The sequence below is a fragment of the Rattus rattus genome, chromosome 5 (assembly GCF_011064425.1).
Source record: "Rattus rattus isolate New Zealand chromosome 5, Rrattus_CSIRO_v1, whole genome shotgun sequence".
NCBI lineage: Eukaryota > Metazoa > Chordata > Mammalia > Rodentia > Muridae > Rattus > Rattus rattus.
Genome location: NC_046158.1, coordinates 142,746,177 through 142,762,180, shown reverse-complemented (window position 1 = coordinate 142,762,180; position 16,004 = coordinate 142,746,177). Strand labels below are relative to the sequence as shown.

The 16,004-nt window shown below is 39.1% G+C and overlaps 1 pseudogene; it reads right to left on the bottom strand.

Moving 5' to 3' along the window:
• Positions 1-4,125: 4,125 nt before the first annotated feature.
• Positions 4,126-16,004, bottom strand: part of LOC116901072 — a 34,932-nt pseudogene continuing 23,053 nt past the window's right edge.

The window sequence follows — 16,004 nt, the reverse complement described above, 5'->3', positions numbered from 1 at the left end:
TTCCTTTCCAATTTGTATCCCTTTGACCTCCTTTTGTTGTCTAACTGTTTTAGGTTGAACTTTGAGCAATATATTGAATAGGTAGGGATAGAGTTGACAGCCCTTTCTAGTTCCTGGTTTTAGTGGCAATGCTTCAAGTTTCTCTCCTTTAGTTTAATATTGGCCACTGGTTTGCTGTATATTGCTTTTACTATGTTTAGATATGGGCCTTGAATTCCTGTTTTTTCAAGACTTTTATCACGAATGGGTGTTGAATTTTGTCAAATGCTTTCTCAGCATCTAATGAAATGATCACTTTTTTCTTTGAGTTTGTTTGTATAGTGGATTATATTGAACCATCTCTGCATCCCTGGGAACCTACTTGATCATAGTGAATGATTGTTTTGATGTGTTTTTGGATCCGATTTGTGAGAATTTTTTTTTTTGTGTTTTCAAATCGGTATTCATAGCAGAAATTGATCTGACATTCTCTTTCTTTGTAAGGTCTTTGTGTAGTTTAGGCATAAGGGGAATTGTGGCTTAATAGAAAGAACTGAGTAGTGTTCCTTCTGTTTCTATTTTGTGAAATAGTTTGAAGAGTATTGATATTAAGTCTTTTTTGAAGATCTGATAGAATTCTGAACTGAACCCATCTGGTCCTGGGCGTTTTTATTTGGTTGGGAGACTTTTAATGACTGCTTCTATTTCTTTAGGGTTTATGGGACTGCTCAGAGCATTTATCTGATCGTGATTTAACTTTGGTACCTGGTTTCTGTCTAGAAAATTGTCCATTTTATCCAAATCTCCCAGGCTTTTGTAGTAGGATCTGATGATTTTTGAATTTCCCCAATTTTTGTTGTTATGTCTCCCTTTTCACTTCTGTTTTCATTAATTCGGATACACTCTCTGTACTCTCTGGTTAGTCTGGCTAAGGGTTTATCTGTTTTTGTTGATTTTCTCAAAGAACCAGCTCCTGGTTTTGTTGATTCTTTGTATAGTCCGTTTTGTTTCTATTTGGCTGATTTCAGCTCTGAGTTTGATTATTTTCTGCCATCTACTCCTCTTGCTTCTTTTTGTTCTAGAGTTTTTAGGTGAGCTGTCAAGCTGATAGTATATGACCTCTCCAGTTTCTTTTTGGAAGCACTCAGAGCTATGAGTTTTCTTCTTAGCACTGCTTTCATTGCATCTCATAAGTTTGGATATATTGTACACTCATTTTCATTAAATTCTAAAGAGTCTTCAATTTCTTTATTTCTTCCTTGTCCCAGATACTGAGTAGAGAGTTGATCAGCTTTCATGTATCTGTGGGCTTTCTGTTGACCAGCCTTATTCTGTGGTGATCTGCTAGGATTCATGGGATTATTTCAATCTTCTTGTATCTGTTGAGGCCTGTTTTGTGATCGATTTAGCTCCTGTTTCCATGATCTGTCCATTGCTGAAAGTGGGGTGTTGACATCTCCTACTATTATTGTGTGAAGTTTTACTTTGCTTTGTTGTAATGTTTGCTTTGAGCTTTACTAAAGTTTCCTTTATGAGTTTGGTTACCCTTGCTTTTCAACCATAGATGTTTAGAATTGAGGGTTTATCTTGGTAGATTTTTTTTTCTTTGATGGGTGTGAAGCGTCCCTCCTTTTTATATAGTTTTTGGTTGAAAGTCAATTTTATTTGATATTAGAATGGCTACTCCAGCTTGTTTCTTGGGGCCATTTGCTTGGAAAATATTTTTGCAGCCTTTTACTCTGAGGTAGTGTTTTATCTTTGTCACTGAGGTGCGTTTTCTGTATGCAGTCAAATGCTGGGTCTTGTTTACTTATCCAGTCTTTTAGTCTATGTCTTTCTACTGGGGAATGGAGTCCATTGATGTTAAAAGAGATTAAGGAAAATGATTGTTGCTTCCTGTTATTTTCATTGTTAGAGGTGGATTATGTTTGTGTGGTTATCCTCTTTTGGGTTTGTTGTAAGATGATTACTTTCTTGCTTTTTCTAGGGTATAGTTTCCCATGTTGTGTTGGAGTTTTCCATCTGTAGGTCTGGATTTGTGCAACAATATTGTGTAAATTTGGTTTTGCCATGGAATATCTTGTTTTCTCCATTCATGTTAATTGATAGTTTTGCTTGGTATGGTAGTCTGAGCTCCCATTTGTGTTCTCTTACAGTCTGTATGACATTTGCCCAGGATCTTCTGGCTTTTCAAGTCTCTGGTGAGAAGTCTGGTGTATTTCTGATAGGTTTGCTTTAATATGTTCTTTGACCTTTTCTTATTTTTTTTAAATTAAAATCATTTATCAAACCACAGATCAAATTTATACAAGTTGGTATTTTTGAAACATCAGAAAGAGATAGCCTTTCCATCTTTACCACTTAGGACATTTTCTTATGACAATTTCTTTTGAAATATACACCACACTGAGAAGAATCTTTAGCCATCTACATTCATTCTCATTGGATATTTTCCTCCTCAAATTATAATTTAATTCCCAACACTTTTTAACTGTGACGAAATGGAACAATAACAATTCTTTGAAATAGAGTGCAACTGAGTTATTTTTTTTATATTAAAATTCCTAAGATGTTGAAGCATTGTGAAGGGAGTTGTTTCCTAAACTGTTTTCTTATTTTTTTTCTGGGAAAATCCTTTGGTTCCTTTTTATTTCTTTTCTTGGTAAAGGAAGGATGGCAGTGTATATCATTTGCAGTGTTATAGTATGCATTGTATCCAGTTATTTTGCTTGAAGGTGTGCAGCTTTTATCATGTCATGAAGGATGTTCTAAATGGAGATCTCAAAGTACATACAGTAGTTCTCTAGAAGGAGAATATTCATGGTGTTCTAGTTCTTCTAACAACCCCTTTACTAGGATGCATACTAAAATGGAAAAACCACTAAATACAGCTGCATCCCTATAAATATTTTGAAATAATCTACTTTTCTCTGTTGTGGAAAGAGTAAACCTGAATTTGTAAAATTCAGTGTTTAACCTCCTTTTGTATATTCATGGAAAATTGTTTTAGGTTTTTGATTTAAGCAACTATTGAATAGGTCCAGGTTGAAGAGTTGACAAGTATTTTCTGATTTACTAAATGATTCCATGGTTTTTAGTGGCAATGCTCCTCACTTCACAGGTTTTCCCTTTTAGTTTAACTTTGCTGCCAAAAGGTTTTAGCAGTTCAAAGACACTGTATAATCATCAAAACGTGAAAAGTTTAGATATGGTAACAGAATAAGAATCTTTTTTTGCAAAATACAAGACTAATTTGCAATGTAGCAATCTTACCTTTGTTTAAAATTAGTTCTTAGGGTGTTGAAATAGTGGAGAGATTTTTACCTCAAATGCTTTCAAAAAAGGCCAATTTTATAAACTTAAATTGAAATTAGATCAATAATACATGCTTTGAAAAATCTTTGTTTTAGTAAATAGGATTAATTATTAAACCAACTCAACCCGTTGCATTTCCCTCGGGAACCTACTTTCAAGCATCCATAGTGAAGTCAGATTGTTTTGATGCAGTTTTTCCACGGATCTCCCCAAACCTGTCGTGGTCTTGAATTTTTTTTGTTTTGTTTTTAATACAATCAGGTCTTTCATTAGCAAAATTGATCTTACAAACCAATTTCTCTCTCTTTAGCTGGTATCTTTGTGTTTTGAGAATGGAAGAGAATATTCAATTTTGAACTCATGTGAAGTCTTAATTATTTTAGGCCTTTGTTTGCTTTCAAAAAACTGAATCTAACTTTTAATTTGTACCTTTTAGCTATTAACAAAGCTTTCCTCATTATTTTTGTTGAAGAAATAGTTTGAAATAGTATTGATATTAAAAAATTAGTCACCCTTTTAGTGCTCAAATTTTCAAAGATGTTGAACTGATATGTACAGTTAAAACGATTAGTGTGGTCTATGAACAACTCCTGTCTGAGGATCTGTGTGGATCTGTGTAGAGCTAACGTTCATTTGGTTAACAGGGAGGCTGCTAGAGCTGTCAATGAACTGTTCTATCTAATAGGGTTTAATACAAGGCATGTAACAAAAAACAGTTTAAAAGTTGATCGTTACAAATATGATTTGAACGTTTCTACTTTTTTCAGTACAATTTTCAAAATTGTCTATTTTTCAAATATTTCCTTAAAACTTTCTATAGACTACTTGGAAACATGATTTTTGAAGTAAAATGCTTACATTCTTATTTGAAAACAAAAATCAGGTTTAAAAAAATTAAGTGTCAAGTTCTGCTCCCTGATGCAATCTTGAGACTATTCCTTTTCTTCTTTGCGCCTGTCCTTCTTCTCTTCATTATTTTCCATGGTCTCCTCTTCATCCTCAACAATCCCATCTCCTTGGTATTTGTCATGAGTCCATTTTGGACTTAGTTTTTGAAATTAAAGCGGGTTGAAAAGTACCAGACCTCTTTTTGGCCCAATTTTCGTGCAAAGAACCAGCTCCTGGTTTTTCCTTGGTCTCTTTTGGAAGTCCGTTTTTTTTGGACTATTTGTCCCAGCAAAAATGCCTCTGGCTCTTCCTCTGCCTCTGATCTGAAAAAAGGTTCCTCGTGGTCTGCTAACTCCTGCAAATCCTGAGTAGTCTTTCATCTCATGGTGAGATTTAAACTCGTCTTCTCTTTTTTCTTCTTTCTGTTCTAGAGTTTTTAGGTGAGCTGAAGAGGATGATAGACCGATGATCTTCCATGTTTTCTGTTTTTGTACTCCTTGAAGATTCCTCGAACCTTTGGAATCTCCCCGCTCTTTACTTCTTTCTTTGCGGCGATGGTCAATGTCATGCCAAAGATCAGCTGAATCACACCTTAATTTTTTATCTCCCTTTTGAATTTCTTCTTTAAAAACTCTCTTGCTCCTCTCATAAGTTTGGATATATTCCTGTATCTCAGGGCTCTTTTCATTAAATTTTCTGGTAAAGAGTCTTTAGGGTCAATTTTTTATTTCTTCCTTGTCCCAGATACTGTATTGTAGACTCTGAAGTTTTTGATCAGCTTAATGTGGTCAAAGATGGATCGGAATTCTTGTTCTTTCTTGACAGAATGGACAAGCGTGCTAGCAAGTAGCCTGTCTTTAGTCAAGGAGGCAGGTCTGTTGGAGTCATCCAGAGGAACAGGGGCCATTTTGATTTGACTTCAGGGGTGATCACTGCTATCATTTGATCCTCATGGGATCTCCTTTGAAGATGGACTTTTCTTCCAGACTCTGTTGAGGGCACTGTTTTCTTTGAGCTTTTCAGACTTTACCTGCTCCAGTGACTTTTCTTCACTGATTCTGTCCATTTGTCTTCGAAAGTGGGGTGCCCTTTGTAGTCTCCTTTCCACTATTAGTCTCTTTGTTTATAATTTTTTTCTTTCTAAATCCATCCTTTCTCTACTGCCTTTTAATGAAACTTTGGACTTTGAGGGTCCTTCCTCCTCAGTATTCCGGTGAGATGAAGTAAAAGCTCTTCCCTATGAGGACTTTCCTTGTCTATAATCCTCTGTCTCCCTCTGTGTCATCCCCTTCAGAATCATGGAACTTTTGTTTTGCAGACTCTTTATCACTAAAGTAATCTAGAACCTCCTGATTGTCCCAATCTCCGTCTGTCCTGCCTTTCTTGGACCCTTTCTCCTTTGGGGACTCTTTATCCCTGGTATTTCCCTTATCAAGCAGGAATACTCTAGACTCTTCATCTGTGAACCTTTTCAAAACTTTCCTGTTTTGCTAGTTTTCCTCCGTCAGGATAAAAGAGGACCGCCCCTAAGTTTTATTTGATATTCTTCGATGGGATGTGATGAATGGACTATTCTGAGAAGGACTTGACTTTTCCCAACAGAACCAGAGCCAGACCTCTCAGGACTGTGCTGAATGGAATGTGAGTGCTGAGAGGGGGTATTTTGGCAGAGTGGACTGTACTAAGCATGGGGGCATCTGAGCATGATGAACTCTGACTGGGTGGGGTAGCAATAGGTGAAGGACTATGTGACCTTTTATCATTGCTGAAAGGCCAGGCCAAATATCAGATAGCAGATTTATTAAACTCATCAATAGATTCAGATGGATCATGTTCAAAAGTATCCTTTGGTTCCTCCTGTGATTTGCTTTTCAAAGGACTCTCTTCTTGGGGTTCCCCTTCAGCTTTTTTGGTCTGTTTTTCCTGAGACCCTCGTCTTTTAGAGACAGGAGATTTGCTATAAGGGGGTGAAGAATGATATGATGATGATCTTGGAGACCTAGAGGATCTGTATGACCGGCGAGATCTGCTTCGGGATCTTTGAGAAGACACAGATCTTCTTTTCGGGCTCCTGGACCATGACCGACCTTGCCTAGGACTCCTAGAGTGCCTTCTATTCCAAACAGGTCTATAGCCACCTCGAGATATCTACCTCCTCCTCCTTGATAATACCCTCTACCCCTTCCTCTGTACCCATAAGGTCGTCTTATTCCTCTATTATTCCTGTAATCCCGACGATAATCTCTAGAATAAATATGATCTCTACTACGAGACCTTGAATATGTTCTGGAACGAGACCTAGAACTGTATCTCTTCTTTCTAGAATGTGATCTTGATCTTGATCTAGAACTAGACTGTGATCTAGACTTGGCTCTTGAAGAATGTGATCTAGAATTGGAGCGGCCCAATTCTTTTCTCCTTGGGCTTTATACAGGATCCAGAAGTCAGTGATGCCTTTAAGATACTGCCAAGATTCTTCTAGTAGAGAATGTTATAGGAAATTAAACTCTAAATTCAAATTCAAGTAACGGCTCGGAGGTGGGGGGGTGGGGGGGAGTCTCCTTTCTTGCCGCCAATCCGTCACCACGCATGAGAGTTCTCAACACCCAACGGTCCTGTCTCCTCGATTTTTTTTTCTTTTTGGCTTTTACAAGTCCTACCTGACACGCCAAAGCAGATTCTCGGTTTATCCGCTGATAGGTTTCCTTTTCAAAGGAGAGGAAGACCATAGAGGTGGCCTCATCTCGCTAGCTCGGCTCCGTCACTTCCGACTTCCTTTTCTTATTTTTTAATATTCTTTCTTTGTTTTGTCCATTTGGTGTTTTGATTATTATGTGACTGGATGAATTTCTTTTCTAGTCCAATCTATTTGGAATTGTGTAGGCTTCTTGTATGTTCATGGGCATCTCTTTCTTCAGGTTAGGGAAGTTTTCTTCTATAATTTTGTTGAAGATATTTACTGGCCCTTTAAGTTGGGAGTCCTCACTCTCTTCTATACCTATTATCCTTAGATTTGATCTTCTCATTGTGCTTTGAACTTCCTGGATGCTTTGTGTTAGGAGCGCTTTGCAGTTTGCATTTTCTTTGATGGTTGTGTCAATGTTTTCTATGGTATCTTCTGCACCTGAGATTCTCTTTTCTGTCTCTTGCATTTTGTTGGTGATGCTTGCATGTGTGACTCCTGATCTCTTTCCTAGGTTTTCTGTCTCCTGGGTTGTCTCTCTTTGTGCATTTTTTATTGCTTCTATTTCCATTTTGAAATCCTGGATGGTTGTGTTCAATTCCTTTACCTGTTTGCTTGTGTTTTCATGTAATACTTTAAGGGATTTTTGTGTTTCCTCTTTAAGGACTTAAGGACTTCTACCTGTTTATCTTTGTTGCCCTGTATTTCTTTTTTTTCTTTTTCTTTTTGTTTTTATTAACTTGAGTATTTCTTATTTACATTTCGAATGTTATTCCCTTTCCCGGTTTCCGGGCAAACGTCCCCCTAACCCCTCCCCCGCCCACTCTATATGGGTGTTCCCTTCCCCAACCTCCCCCCATTACCGCCCTCCCCCCAAGAATTACGTTCACTCGGGGTTCAGTTTTGGCAGGACCAAGGGCTTCCCCTTACACTGGTGCTCTTACTAGGCCATTCATTGCTACCTATGAGGTCAGAGTCCAGGGTCAGTCCATGTATAGTCTTTATGTAGTGGCTTAGTCCCTGGAAGCTCTGGTTGCTTGGCATTGTTGTTCATAAGGGGTCTCGAGCCCCTTCAAGCTCTTCTATTCCTTTCTCTGATTCCTTCAACAGGGGTCCCATTCTCAGTTCAGTGGTTTGCTGCTGGCATTCACCTCTGTATTTGCTGTATTCTGGGTGTCTCTCAGGAGAGATCTACATCCGGCTCCTGTCGGCCTGCACTTCTTTGCTTCATCCATCTTATCTAATTGGGTGGCTGTATATGTATGGGCCACATGTGGGGCAGGCTCTGAATGGGTGTTCCTTCTGTGTCTGTTTTAATCTTTGCCTCTCTATTCCCTGCCAAGGGTGTTCTTGTTCCCCTTTTAAAGAAGGAGTAAAGAATTCACATTTTGATCATCTGTCTTGAGTTTCATGTGTTCTATGCATCTAGGGTAATTCAAGCATTTGGGCTAATAGCCACTTATCAATGAGTGCATACCATGTGTGTTTTTCTGTGATTGGGTTACCTCGCTCAGGATGATATTTTCTAGTTCCATCCATTTGCCTATGAATTTCATGAAGTCATTGTTTTTGATAGCTGAGTAGTACTCCATTGTGTAGATGTACCACATTTTCTGTATCCATTCCTCTGTTGAAGGGCATCTGGGTTCTTTCCAGCTTCTGGCTATCATAAATAAGGCTGCGATGAACATAGTGGAGCATGTGTCTTTTTTATATGTTGGGGCATCTTTTGGGTATATGCCCAAGAGAGGTATAGCTGGATCCTCAGGTAGTTCAAAGTCCAATTTTCTGAGGAACCTCTAGACTGATTTCCAGAATGGTTGTACCAGTCTGCAATCCCACCAACAATGGAGGAGTGTTCCTCTTTCTCCACATCCTCACCAGCATTTGTTGTCACCTGAGTTTTTGATCTTAGCCATTTTGACTGGTGTGAGGTGAAATCTCAGGGTTGTTTTGATTTGCACTTCCCTTATGACTAAAGATGTTGAACATTTCTTTAGGTGTTTCTCAGCCATTCGGCATTCCTCAGCTGTGAATTCTTTGTTTAGATCTGAACCCCATTTTTTAATAGGGTTATTTGTCTCCCTGTGGTCTAAGTTCTTGAGTTATTTGTATATTTTGGATATAAGGCCTCTATCTGTTGTAGGATTGGTAAAGATATTTCCCCAATCTGTTGGTTGCAGTTTTGTCCTAAACACAGTGTCCTTTGCCTTACAGAAGCTTTGTAGTTTTATGAGATCCCATTTGCCTATTCTTGATCTTAGAGCATAAGCCATTGGTGTTTTGTTCAGGAAATTTTCTCCAGTGCCCATGTGTTCGAGTTGCTTCCCCACTTTTTCTTCTTCTAGTTTGAGTGTATCTGGTTTGATGTGGAGGTCCTTGATCCACTTGGATTTAAGCTTTGTACAGGGTCATAAGCATGGATCGATCTGCATTCTTCTACATGTTGACGTCCAGTTGAATCAGCACCATTTGCTGAAAATGCTATCTTTTTTCCATCGGATGGTTTTGGCTCCTTTGTCAAAAATCAAGTGACCATAGGTGTGTGGGTTCATTTCTAGGTCTTCAATTCTATTCTATTGGTCTATCTGTCTGTCTCTGTGCCAATACCATGTAGTTTTTATCACTATTGCTCTGTAATACTGCTTGAGTTCATTGATAGTGATTCCCCTTGAAGACCTTTTATTGTTGAGGATAGTTTTAGCTATCCTTGGTTTTTTGTTATTCCAGATGAATTTGCAAATTTTTCTGTCTAACTCTTTGAAGTTTTGGATTGGTGTTTTGATGGGGATTGCATTGAATCTGTAGATCGCTTTTGGTAAAATGGCCATTTTTACTATATTAATCCTGCCAATCCATGAGCATGGGAGATCTTTCCATCTTTTGACGTCTTCTTCAATTTCTTTCTTCAGAGGCTTGAAGATCTTATTGTACAGATCTTTTGCTTGCTTGGTTAAAGTCACACCGAGGTACTTTATATTATTTGGGAGTATTATGAAGGGTGTCGTTTCCCTAATTTCTTTCCCGGCTGGTTTCTCTTTTGTGTAGAGGAAGGCTACTGATTTATTTGAGTTAATTTTATACCCAGTCAATTTGCTGAAGTTGTTTATCAGCTTTAGTAGTTCTCTGGTGGAACTTTTGGGATCACTTAAATATACTATCATATCATCTGCAAATAGTGATATTTTGACTTCTTCTTTTCCAATCTGTATCCCCTTGATCTCCTTTTGTTGTCTGATTGCTCTGGCTAGAACTTCATGAACTATATTGAATAAGTAGGGAGAGAGTGGGCAGCCTTGTCTAGTCCCTAATTTTAGTGGGATTGCTTCACGTTTCTCTGCTTTTAGTTTAATGTTAGTGACTGGTTTGCTGTATATGGCTTTTACTATGTTTAGGTATGGGCCTTGGATTCCTATTCTTTCCAGGACTTGTATCATGAAGGGGTGTTGAATTTTGTCAAATTCTTTCTCAACATCTAATGAAATGATCATGTGGTTTTGTTCTTTCAGTTTGTTTATATAATGGATCACGTTGATGGTTTTCCGTATATTAAACCATCCCTGCATGCCTTGGATGAAGCCTATTTGATCATGGTGGATGATTGTTTTGATGTCCTCTTGGATTCAGTTTGCCAGAATGTTATTGAGTATTTTTACATCGATATTCATAAGGGAAATTGGTCTGAAGTTCTCTTTCTTTGTCGGGTCTTTGTGTAGTTTAGGTAAAAGAGTAATTGTGGCTTCATAGAAGGAATTCGGTAGTGCTCCATCTGTTTCAATTTTGTGTAATAGTTTGGATAGTATTGGTATGAGGTCTTCTATGAAGGTCTGCTAGAATTCTGCACTAAACTCATCTAGACCTGGGCTCTTTTTGGTTGGGAGACCTTTACAGACTGCTTCTATTTCCTTAGGAGTTATGGGGTTGTTTAACTGGTTTATCTGTTCCTGATTCAACTTCGGTACCTGGTATCTGTCTAGGAAATTGTCCATTTCCTGCAGATTTTCAATTTTTTTTGAATATAGGCTTTTGTAGTAGGATCTGATGATTTTTGAATTTTCTGTGATTGTGTAGTTATGTCTCCCTTTTCAGTTCTGATTTCGTTAATTTGGACACACTCTTTGTGTCCTCTCACTAGTCTGGCTAAGGGTTTATCTATCTTGTTGAGTATCTCAAAGAACCAACTTTTGGTTCTGTTGATTCTTTCTATGGTCCTTTTTGTTTCTATTTGGTTGATTTCAGCTCTGAGTTTGATTATTTCCTGCCTTCTACTCCTCCTGGGTGTATTTGCTTCTTTTTGTTCTAGAGCTTTTAGGTGTGCTGTCAGACCTGTTTCTCTCCTGTTTCTTTCTGCAGGCACTCAGAGCTTTCATCTTAGCACAGCTTTCATTTTGTCCCATAAGTTTGAGTATGTTGTACCTTCATTTTCGTTAAATTCTAAGAAGTTTTTAATTTCTTTCCTTATATCTTCATTGACTAGGTTATCGTTGAGTAGAGTATTGTTCAACTTCCACATATATGTGGCGTTCTTCCCTTATTGTTATTGAAGACCAGCTTTAGCCCCTCTATTTAGAAATAATGGGATTATTTCTATCTTTTTGTATCTGTTGAGGCCTGTTTTTTGACCAATTACATGGTCAATGTTGGAGAAAGTACCATGAGGTGCTGAGAAGAATGTATATCCTTTTGCTTTAGGATAGAATGTTCTATAAATATCTGTTAAGTCCATTTGGTTCATGACTTCTCTTAGTCTGTCTATGTCTCTGTTTAATTTCTGTTTCCATGACCTGTCCATTGATGAGAGTGGGGTGTTGAAATCTCCTACTATTGTTGTGTGAGGTGCAATGTGTGTTTTGAGCATTAGTAAGGTTTCTTTTACGTATGTAGGTGCCCTTGTATTTGGGGCATAGATATTTAGGATTGAGAGTTCATCTTGGTGGATTTTTCCTTTGATGAATATGAAGTGTCCTTCCTTAACTTTTTTGATGACTTTTAGTTGAAAATTCATTTTATTTGATATTAGAATGGCTACTCCAGCTTGCTTCTTCAGACCATTTGCTTGGAAAGTTGTTTTCCAGCCTTTCACTCTGAGGTAATGTCTGTCTTTGTCTCTGAGGTGTGTTTCCTGTAGGCAGCAGAATGCAGGGTCCTCATTGCATATCCAGTTTGTTAATCTATGTCTTTTATTGGTGAGTTGAGACCATTGATGTCGAGAGATATTAAGGAATAGTGATTATTGTTCCTGTTATATTCATATTTGGAAGTGAGGTTATGTTTGTGCACTTTTCTTCTCTTTGTTTTGTTTCCAAGACGATTAGATTCTTGCTTTTTCTAGGGTGTAGCTTGCCTCCGTATGTTGGGCTTTACCATTTATTATCCTTTGTAGGGCTGGATTTGTAGAAATATATTGTGTAAATTTGGTTGTGTCATGGAATATCTTGGTTTCTCCATCTATGTTAATTGAGAGTTTTGCAGGATAGAGTAACCTGGGCTGGCATTTGTGTTCTCTTAAGGTCTGCATTCCATCTGTCCAGGATCTTCTGGCTTTCATAGTCTCTGGTGAGAAGACTGATGTGATTCTTATAGGTCTGCCTTTACATGTTACTTGACCTTTTTCCCTTACTGCTTTTAATATTCTTTATTTTGTGTATTTGGTGTTTTGTCTATTATGTGATGTGAGGAGTTTCTTTTCTAGTCCATTTTTTGGAGTTCTGTAGGCTTCCCTGTATGCTTATGGGCATCTCTTTCTGTATGTTAGGAAAGTTTTCTTCTACGATTTTGTTGAAGATATTTACTGTTCCTTTGGCCTGGGAGTCTTCACTGTCTTCTATACCTATTATCCTTAGGTTTGATCTTCTCATTGAGTCCTGGATTTCCTTTATGTTTTGGACCAGTAGCTTTTTCCGTTTTACATTATCTTTGACAGTTGTGTTGATGATTTCAATGGAATCTTCTGCTCCTGAGATTCTCTCTTCTATCTCTTGTATTCTGTTGGTGATGCTTGTATCTATGGCTCCTTTTTTCTTCCTTTAGTTTTCTATATCCAGGGTTTTTCCCCCGTGTTCTTTCTTGATTGCTTCTCTTTCCATGTTTAATTCCTTCAAATGTTTGATTGTGTTTTCTTGGAATTCTTTCAGGGATTTTTGTGATTTGTCTGTATAGGCTTCTACTTGTTTATTTATGTTTTCCTGCATTCCTCTAAGGGAGTTCTTCATGTTTTTCTTGACGTCCTAATGCATTATGATCAAATACAATTTCAAATCTAGATCTTGCTTTTCTGGTGTGTTTGGATATTCAGTGTTTGCTTTGGTGGGAGAATTGGGCTCCAATGATGCCATATAGTTTTGGTTTCTGTTGCTTGGGTTCCTGGGCTTGCCTCTCACCATCAGATTATCTCTGGTGTTACTTTGTTCTGCTATTTCTGACAGTGGCTAGACTGTCCTATAAGCCTGTGTGTCAGGAGTGCTGTAGACATGTTTTCCTGTTTCCTTTCAGCCAGTTATAGGAACAGAGTGTTCTGCTTTCAGTCATGTAGTTTTTCCTGTCTACAGGTCTTCAGCTGTTCCTGTGGGCCTGTGTCCTGAGTTCACCAAAAAGGTGACTTGGAGCAGTAATGTTGGTCTTACCTGTGGTTCCGAGGGTCGAGTTTGCTCGTGGGTGTTACTTTTGAGCTCTCCCTGAGGGCAGCCACCAGGAGCACCTGTGCCCCCCTTACGAGGAGCCTTTACCACGGTCCCAGATGGCATTTGGTGTTTTCCTCTGGAGTCAGAAATTTGGGCAGAGTGTAGTCTCTTCTGGATTCCCAGGCATGTCTGCCTCTCTGAAGTTTTTGCTCTCCCTCCCACAGGATTTAGGTGCAGTGAACTGTTGATCCAGTCTCCTCAGGTTCCGGAGGTGTCTCTGGCGCAGGGTACTTGCAGCTCCAGTGCCCCTATCTACCGTTTCCCAGAGGCCGTATACAGTTTCCTCTTGGGCCAGGGATGTGGGCAGGGGTGGGCAGTATTTGTGGTCTCTTCAGCTCTGCAGTCTCAGGAGTGCCCACCTGTCCGGGCGGTGAGCTCTCTCTCCCACGGGGTTTGGAGATGCTGATATTCTTACCAGTACCCACATATTTGCTCTTAACTCTATGTAACTCCAGTTCCAAGGGTTACATTTTTTCTGTGGGTACCACACACACATGTCACAGGCATTCACGCTGACAATGAACCTCCAAATGTCCAGCTCCCTCACCCTGTCCCTAGTTCCCTCACCTTGTCCCCAACTTTCTCATACTGCCCCTAGCTCCCTCACCCATCCTCAGCTCCCTCAACTTGCTGTGTCTCCCTCAAGCTATCTTTAAGCTGTCTCCCTCTTTCTCTCTGTGGCACCAGATGCTCACCAAGCACCTACAAAATGCCAGGTCCTGTGCTTCCCAGCACTCATTTTTACTTCATGATTCATCTGTACCATTAAAATCCTTCAGTTTTTCAGATGAGAGAATTTAAGGCTCAAAGTTGAGTAGGCATTTGCCCAGGTCTTTTAAGGAATACTAAATAGATAATTGAACTGTGATGGGACTCAGGTAGTCAGAATTGAAAAATCAGTGCTCTATTAGGACTTACAAGAGTTTCTTACAGTGAGTTTCTTGAGACAGGTACACAGATGTTGGGATGAGTTCACCAGGGGAAGAAAAGCTTAGAAGTTGAATCTTAGAGTTACTTTTGGCTTCTTTCTGTCTTAGGAAGTCATTTCTAATTCCCACTTCCAGTGTTCCTTCTGTGGCTAAGAAGTCTGTTTCTTTTGAGATAGGGTCTCATTAGCTCAGGCTGCCCTAGGACTCACTACATAGCTACCATGCCTAGGCTATGCTATGCTGGAGATGGAACTTCATGCATGCTGGGCAGTCACTCTCTCAGTCGAACCACATACCCTTTCTGTATTGTCAGTAGCCCTGTCTCAATGTTGATTATCCATCCTCAAAATCCCTAAAACTCTCTCTCCTCTCCTCTCACTGTCTTTTGTTGTCTGTCTTGTTTCTGTATTATCAAGTTTGTCCATCTGTCTCTCATTCTGTATTATCAGGCTCTTTCAACAGACTGGCTTGACACCTGATTTCTCGACCACAGTGGGCTGAGAGGGAAGGTGTCAACAACCTCTCTGTGCTTCCCTATTCCCAGCAACAAGATGAGGGAGAGCAGTATTATTAGTTCTTTTAAAATTCCATACAAGGTATTTCAATCATGTTTACAACCCAGAGCCAGCTTCTCCTAGAAACGAGCTTCTCAACCTGTGGCTCACAACCCCTTGGTGTGTGTGTGTGTGTGTGTGTGTGTGTGTGTGTGTGTGTGTGGTTGAATTACACTCTCTCAGGGTTGCATATCAGATACCCTGTGTACCAGATATTTACATTAAGATTCATAACAGCAGCAAAAATACAGTTATGAAGAAGCAACAAAAATAATTTTATGGATGGGGGGATCACCACAATGTGAGAAAGTGTATTAAAGGGTCACAGTGTTAGGAAGGTTGAGAACCACTGTATTGGAAACACACTCCTAATCATTCCACTCTGCGTCCTCTTTTTCACTTCCTAAAAATCCTTCAATTCCATTTTGGGCAGCAACAGTCTATTGTCTGGGGAGCACTAAGTGGATTATGCTGTGTAAAAGATATCATGGTTTCCCATCATGTTCACCGGGATTGGAATGAGGATCTGATTTGACCAGTTAAGAGCAAGGTTGTGGGTTCACAAAAGTCCAATGTGGCATCTTGCCAAGTAAGACGGTGCAAAGATCAGTTGTACTTGTTGGTTCTCTCTCATGAGGTCAGAAGAGTGTGTGCTGTCTCTTCCTGACCTCCTCACCATCTCCACCCAGACCAGGACTATCAGTAACAGGTCTGTTTGTCACTGCAAGCTGCCACTTGTTTATATCCCTTTCCTTGAAAGATCCCATCTTCCCACTTGGGCTCTTACCAGCCACTTAACCTCTGTGGTGTTCTAAATGAAATGTTCATATGTAAAGTGTAAAAGCCACACAGAACAGAAATGTGCAATGTTGGATTTTCTGGCTCTGGGTTACCTCACCTTAGATGATCATTTTTATTCCACAGTTACCTCAACATTTCAAATTTAATTTTTTATTGGATATTTTGTTTATTTACA